Source organism: Phalacrocorax carbo, chromosome 22 (assembly GCF_963921805.1).
Source record: "Phalacrocorax carbo chromosome 22, bPhaCar2.1, whole genome shotgun sequence".
NCBI classification, from domain to species: domain Eukaryota; kingdom Metazoa; phylum Chordata; class Aves; order Suliformes; family Phalacrocoracidae; genus Phalacrocorax; species Phalacrocorax carbo.
In genome coordinates this window covers 8,758,421-8,764,716 of record NC_087534.1, presented here as the reverse complement: position 1 = coordinate 8,764,716, position 6,296 = coordinate 8,758,421, and the positions used below count along the sequence as shown (strand labels likewise).

Below are 6,296 nucleotides of genomic sequence, written 5' to 3'. Positions count from 1 at the left end.
TCCATCCGGGAAGAGCACGCGCAGAACCCTAGCGTGCTCCTAGCGCCACGCCAGAAAACGACGAGACCTTCGTGGGCGGGGACAAGCGCTTCCTCTCAAAACTGACAAGATGGATGCACAAGCAGCCCGCCTTCAAGACCTCAGCCCCTGAAGATGCAAGGAAGAAGCGCCACTCCCTAAAAGCGACAGCTAGCGAGCAGAGCCGCTCATGCGGCTGGGAACGGCGCAGCACAAGACCACCGGCCAGAACCACCCGAGACGCCAAAACGATCCACGCTGGAAGCTTGCGACGCCAAAAGAGAAGCGCCCGATGGGCGCCGAGCCCACAACTAGGGCCTCGCCGGGCCCTACTAACGCTGCCGAGGCACCCGCCTCGATCCTACGGAACAAAGAACAACCGAGACCCGAGGAAGGTCAAACGCACCCAACACCAAACACACAGACGCACTACACAACAACATGCACAGCCTGGAACCGCCCTGCCCAGGGCACACGTTCCTGTCATATTTCAGAGGAACCCGCTCCATTCCCCTGCTCAAAGGGGACCGCTTCCTAGACAACCCTCTCCCCTACGCTCTCTTTAAAACCCCTTCCTGCCACAGCCAACCGTGCCCCCCTCGCTCCCCCAACCCCTTCCCCAGCACCGTTGCCTCAACTTAGCTTTCAAGGGGCCGAGAGTCTCCCTCTTCCCTTCCTTCTGAAGGACAAGCACACGTCACTCCTCCAGTCACCAGCTGCCTCTTCGTCATCTGAAAAACAAAAACTATCACAAGCCCCACACAACAGCCCTGTCAGTCAGCATCCCGTCGCTCTACAAAGACCTAGGCCGCTGCATCCGTCTACCTCAGATGCGCCCAGCTGCTCTGCTCACTTGCTCTGTGGCCGTGCCCAACTCACACTGTTGTCCTCCCTTGTGGCCCCTAGGGATACCAGGAGACCATGTTACCACTGCACTTCCAAAGGAAGTTCTCCCCAGCCCCACGCCCCTCCTCCCTGCGACCCAGCTCACCTCAAATGCGCATCCAGTCCCAAGGGCAGCCGCACACCATCTAAAAAACCAAACAGAAATGCTTCAACCCGCTTGCCGCACAACACCTTGGTACGGAACCACCGCCTTGACCACAATCGCCTCACCTTCTCAGACACCTCGTCGCCATGCGTCGTCTCCCCTCTGAAGGCTGATTGCGGCACCTGCAAAAATCCAAGCAGAAAGGCACCTGCTGAGAGGCTGCAGAACTGTCAAGCTACCCACACCAATCCCCGTTTAAGACTCGCACCTTTTCCTCACCAGCTCACCTACTTGGACGCCATCAGATCCAACTGCCATGTTCAAGCTCGACCACCACCTGCAAGACCCAAACAGGGGTTGTTCATGACTCTAACTGCAAAGCCCAAAGAGACCCATCGCTACGTCAGCTCACCTAACATTGCTCACCCCGTGCAGTTCCCCTCCGGTGCCCGGACCCCGCTTGGCCCACCACATGCACCCTCAAATATTAATGCCATATTGCACTCACAGAGCCATCAGTCACCATTTCCTTCTACATACACCACGCACCAACTCACCTGCTTACAGCGCTATCCTCGGCCCTCCTCCGTCGCCCTGCACGACTCCTCCCTCGGCATCTGCAAAAATATCAAACAAGTCCCCTCAATGAACAGCAATAGCTTAGCCATTCCACAGGCCTTGTTCCCAGGTAGCAAGCCCATCGAGAGCCCAGCTAGGCCTGCTCTGCCATCTAAGCACCGTAGACCAAGCATTACGCCCGACCCACATCCAAGCCGGAATGCCCCTGAGATGCTCTCTGCTCCGCTGAAGCAGGAGCTCCCTCTCCCAGACAGCTACCGTCATCCCCTGGGAAGCCACAAAACACCATGGGAATTCTTCTTCTCACCCACTGACAACGGCTGCTCGATCTAAGAGGGCCACACATCTTTTCCCCCAAAGAAGCAAGGCACTTTGACACATGAGCGATGAGAGGCTGTGGCTTCTGTGCCGCCTCGCCCTGACTCGACACCCCCAGGCAGGGCGGCTCCAAGCCAAGACACCACAACCACAGGCGAACCCTACACAGAACGCCAACAACACGCCTCAAAAAACAAGCCAAGTTGGTCGGCGAGAGCGACGACGCACGGACAGAAAACCTCCATCCGGGAAGAGCACGCGCAGAACCCTAGCGTGCTCCTAGCGCCACGCCAGAAAACGACGAGACCTTCGTGGGCGGGGACAAGTGCTTCCTCTCAAAACTGACAAGATGGATGCACAAGCAGCCCACCATCAAGACCTCAGCCCCTGAAGATGCAAGGAAGAAGCGCCACTCCCTAAAAGCGACAGCTAGCGAGCAGAGCCGCTCACGCGGCCGGGAACGGCGCAGCACAAGACCACCGGCCAGAACCACCCGAGACGCCAAAACGATCCACGCTGGAAGCTTGCGACGCCAAAAGAGAAGCGCCCGATGGGCGCCGAGCCCACGACTAGGGCCTCGCCGGGCCCTACTAACGCTGCCGAGGCACCCGCCTCGATCCTACGGAAGAACGAACAACCGAGACCCGAGGAAGGTCAAACGCACCCAACACCAAACACACAGACGCACTACACAACAACATGCACAGCCTGGAACCGCCCTGCCCAGGGCACACGTTCCTGTCATATTTCAGAGGAACCCGCTCCATTCCCCTGCTCAAAGGGGACCGCTTCCTAGACAACCCTCTCCCCTACGCTCTCTTTAAAACCCCTTCCTGCCACAGCCAACCGTGCCCCCCTCGCTCCCCCAACCCCTTCCCCAGCACCGTTGCCTCAACTTAGCTTTCAAGGGGCCGAGAGTCTCCCTCTTCCCTTCCTTCTGAAGGACAAGCACACGTCACTCCTCCAGTCACCAGCTGCCTCTTCGTCATCTGAAAAACAAAAACTATCACAAGCCCCACACAACAGCCCTGTCAGTCAGCATCCCGTCGCTCTACAAAGACCTAGGCCGCTGCATCCGTCTACCTCAGATGCGCCCAGCTGCTCTGCTCACTTGCTCTGTGGCCGTGCCCAACTCACACTGTTGTCCTCCCTTGTGGCCCCTAGGGATACCAGGAGACCATGTTACCACTGCACTTCCAAAGGAAGTTCTCCCCAGCCCCACGCCCCTCCTCCCTGCGACCCAGCTCACCTCAAATGCGCATCCAGTCCCAAGGGCAGCCGCACACCATCTAAAAACCAAACAGAAATGCTTCAACCCGCTTGCCGCACAACACCTTGGTACGGAACCACCGCCTTGACCACAATCGCCTCACCTTCTCGGACACCTCGTCGCCATGCGTCGTCTCCCCTCTGAAGGCTGATTGCGGCACCTGCAAAAATCCAAGCAGAAAAGCACCTGCTGAGAGGCTGCAGAACTGACAAGCTACCCACACCAATCCCCGTTTAAGACTCGCACCTTTTCCTCACCAGCTCACCTACTTGGACGCCATCAGATCCAACTGCCATGTTCAAGCTCGACCACCACCTGCAAGACCCAAACAGGGGTTGTTCATGACTCTAACTGCAAAGCCCAAAGAGACCCATCGCTACGTCAGCTCACCTAACATTGCTCACCCCGTGCAGTTCCCCTCCGGTGCCCGGATCCCGCTTGGCCCACCACATGCACCCTCAAATATTAATGCCATATTGCACTCACAGAGCCATCAGTCACCATTTCCTTCTACATACACCACGCACCAACTCACCTGCTTACAGCGCTATCCTCGGCCCTCCTCCGTCGCCCTGCACGACTCCTCCCTCGGCATCTGCAAAAATATCAAACAAGTCCCCTCAATGAACAGCAATAGCTTAGCCATTCCACAGGCCTTGTTCCCAGGTAGCAAGCCCATCGAGAGCCCAGCTAGGCCTGCTCTGCCATCTAAGCACCGTAGACCAAGCATTACGCCCGACCCACATCCAAGCCGGAATGCCCCTGAGATGCTCTCTGCTCCGCTGAAGCAGGAGCTCCCTCTCCCAGACAGCTACCGTCATCCCCTGGGAAGCCACAAAACACCATGGGAATTCTTCTTCTCACCCACTGACAACGGCTGCTCGATCTAAGAGGGCCACACATCTTTTCCCCCAAAGAAGCAAGGCACTTTGACACATGAGCGATGAGAGGCTGTGGCTTCTGTGCCGCCTCGCCCTGACTCGACACCCCCAGGCAGGGCGGCTCCAAGCCAAGACACCACAACCACAGGCGAACCCTACACAGAACGCCAACAACACGCCTCAAAAAACAAGCCAAGTTGGTCGGCGAGAGCGACGACGCACGGACAGAAAACCTCCATCCGGGAAGAGCACGCGCAGAACCCTAGCGTGCTCCTAGCGCCACGCCAGAAAACGACGAGACCTTCGTGGGCGGGGACAAGCGCTTCCTCTCAAAACTGACGAGATGGATGCACAAGCAGCCCGCCTTCAGGACCTCAGCCCCTGAAGATGCAAGGAAGAAGCGCCACTCCCTAAAAGCGACAGCTAGCGAGCAGAGCCACTCACGCGGCCGGGAACGGCGCGGCACAAGACCACCGGCCAGAACCACCTGAGACGCCAAAACGATCCACGCTGGAAGCTTGCGACGCCAAAAGAGAAGCGCCCGATGGGCGCCGAGCCCACAACTAGGGCCTCGCCGGGCCCTACTAACGCTGCCGAGGCACCTGCCTCGATCCTACGGAAGAACGAACAACCGAGACCCGAGGAAGGTCAAACACACCCAACACCAAACACACAGACGCACTACACAACAACATGCACAGCCTGGAACCGCCCTGCCCAGGGCACACGTTCCTGTCATATTTCAGAGGAACCCGCTCCATTCCCCTGCTCAAAGGGGACCGCTTCCTAGACAACCCTCTCCCCTACGCTCTCTTTAAAACCCCTTCCTGCCACAGCCAACCGTGCCCCCCTCGCTCCCCCAACCCCTTCCCCAGCACCGTTGCCTCAACTTAGCTTTCAAGGGGCCGAGAGTCTCCCTCTTCCCTTCCTTCTGAAGGACAAGCACACGTCACTCCTCCAGTCACCAGCTGCCTCTTCGTCATCTGAAAAACAAAAACTATCACAAGCCCCACACAACAGCCCTGTCAGTCAGCATCCCATCGCTCTACAAAGACCTAGGCCGCTGCATCCGTCTACCTCAGATGCGCCCAGCTGCTCCGCTCACCCGGCTGCTCCGTGCCCATTCCGGACGAGGACGAACGCCATCCCCTGCGGCCCCTAGAGATACCACAGGATACACAAAGTTACCATCGCTCTGCCAAAAAAGGAAGAACGAACCACACCAGCCCCACGCCCCTCCCCTCTGCGACCCAGCTCACCTCAAACGCGCATCCAGGCCCAAGGGCAGCCGGCGCACAACCTGCAACGCCAAAGACAAACGCTTCAATTGGGTGGCCGTACGACACCTTGCTCTCAGACAACAGCCTGGCCCCTCTTCAAGCCCCTCACCTCTCGGACCTCTCGTCGCCATGCGGCGTCTCCCCTCCGAAGCCTGCGTGCGGCACCTGCAGGAACCCAAGCAAAAAAAGGACCCGCTCAGGTGCTGCGGGACTCTCAGGATACCCGCACCAACCCCCCCATCTCAGACACGCACCTTTCCCTCAACAGCTCACCTGCCTGGCCTCCATCAGATACGGTTGCCATCTTGAGGCTCGCCCGCCACCTGCAAGAGCCAAACGCATGTTGTTCACAACCACCTGCAACGCGACCCCTCGGAACGAATCGCTACGCTTCAGCCCACCCGTCACCACTCGCCCTGTGCGATTCCCCTCCGGTGCCCGGATCCCGCTCGGCTCCTCGCACGCGCCCAAAGAAAAACACCATAATGGGCTCCTAGAGCCAACAGCCGCATCTTCCCTCTAGATACGCCGCACACCAACTCACCTGCTGACAGCGCCGTCCTCCATCACCCTGCACAACTCCTCCCTCGGCACCTGCCAAACCGATGTCAAACAAGTCACCTGCATGCACGGCGACAGCTGAAACACGACACAGGTCTTGATCGCATGCAGGAACACCCCTCGAGAGCCCAACTAGGGCGGCTCTTAAACATGAGCACAATACATCAAACATTAAGCCCAGCACACAGACAAGCCAGAACACCCTTGACATGCTACCTGCTCGGCTAAGACTCTAGCTCCCTCCCCCAGACACCTACGGTTGTTCCCTGGGGGCCCACAAAACCCAACAGGAATTACTTCCCTCACCCGCCGACGACAGCCAGTCGATCCGAGACGGCTGCAAAATTCCTTCCCCTCCTCCCCCACCCCCGCAAAGCCTGGGCGCATCCCTAGATGCC

General features: G+C 58.5%; 2 long non-coding RNA genes across 2 annotated transcripts; both read right to left on the bottom strand.

Annotated features, from left to right (window-relative positions):
- Positions 1 to 225: 225 nt before the first annotated feature.
- On the bottom strand, positions 226 to 4,004 carry LOC135316733 (uncharacterized). Its single transcript, XR_010375993.1, has 12 exons — positions 3,712 to 4,004; positions 3,446 to 3,491; positions 3,280 to 3,336; positions 3,156 to 3,195; positions 2,990 to 3,066; positions 2,803 to 2,895; positions 1,567 to 1,626; positions 1,301 to 1,346; positions 1,135 to 1,191; positions 1,010 to 1,049; positions 844 to 920; positions 226 to 749 (listed from the first exon to the last, which is right to left on the bottom strand). It is a non-coding gene; the product is annotated as an uncharacterized LOC135316733 (long non-coding RNA).
- A 1,151-nt stretch (positions 4,005 to 5,155) lies between these two features.
- LOC135316786 (uncharacterized) lies at positions 5,156 to 5,962 on the bottom strand. The gene is made up of 5 exons (XR_010376031.1): positions 5,882 to 5,962; positions 5,611 to 5,660; positions 5,447 to 5,502; positions 5,317 to 5,357; positions 5,156 to 5,215 (listed from the first exon to the last, which is right to left on the bottom strand). It is a non-coding gene; the product is annotated as an uncharacterized LOC135316786 (long non-coding RNA).
- Between the last annotated feature and the right edge of the window lie 334 nt (positions 5,963 to 6,296).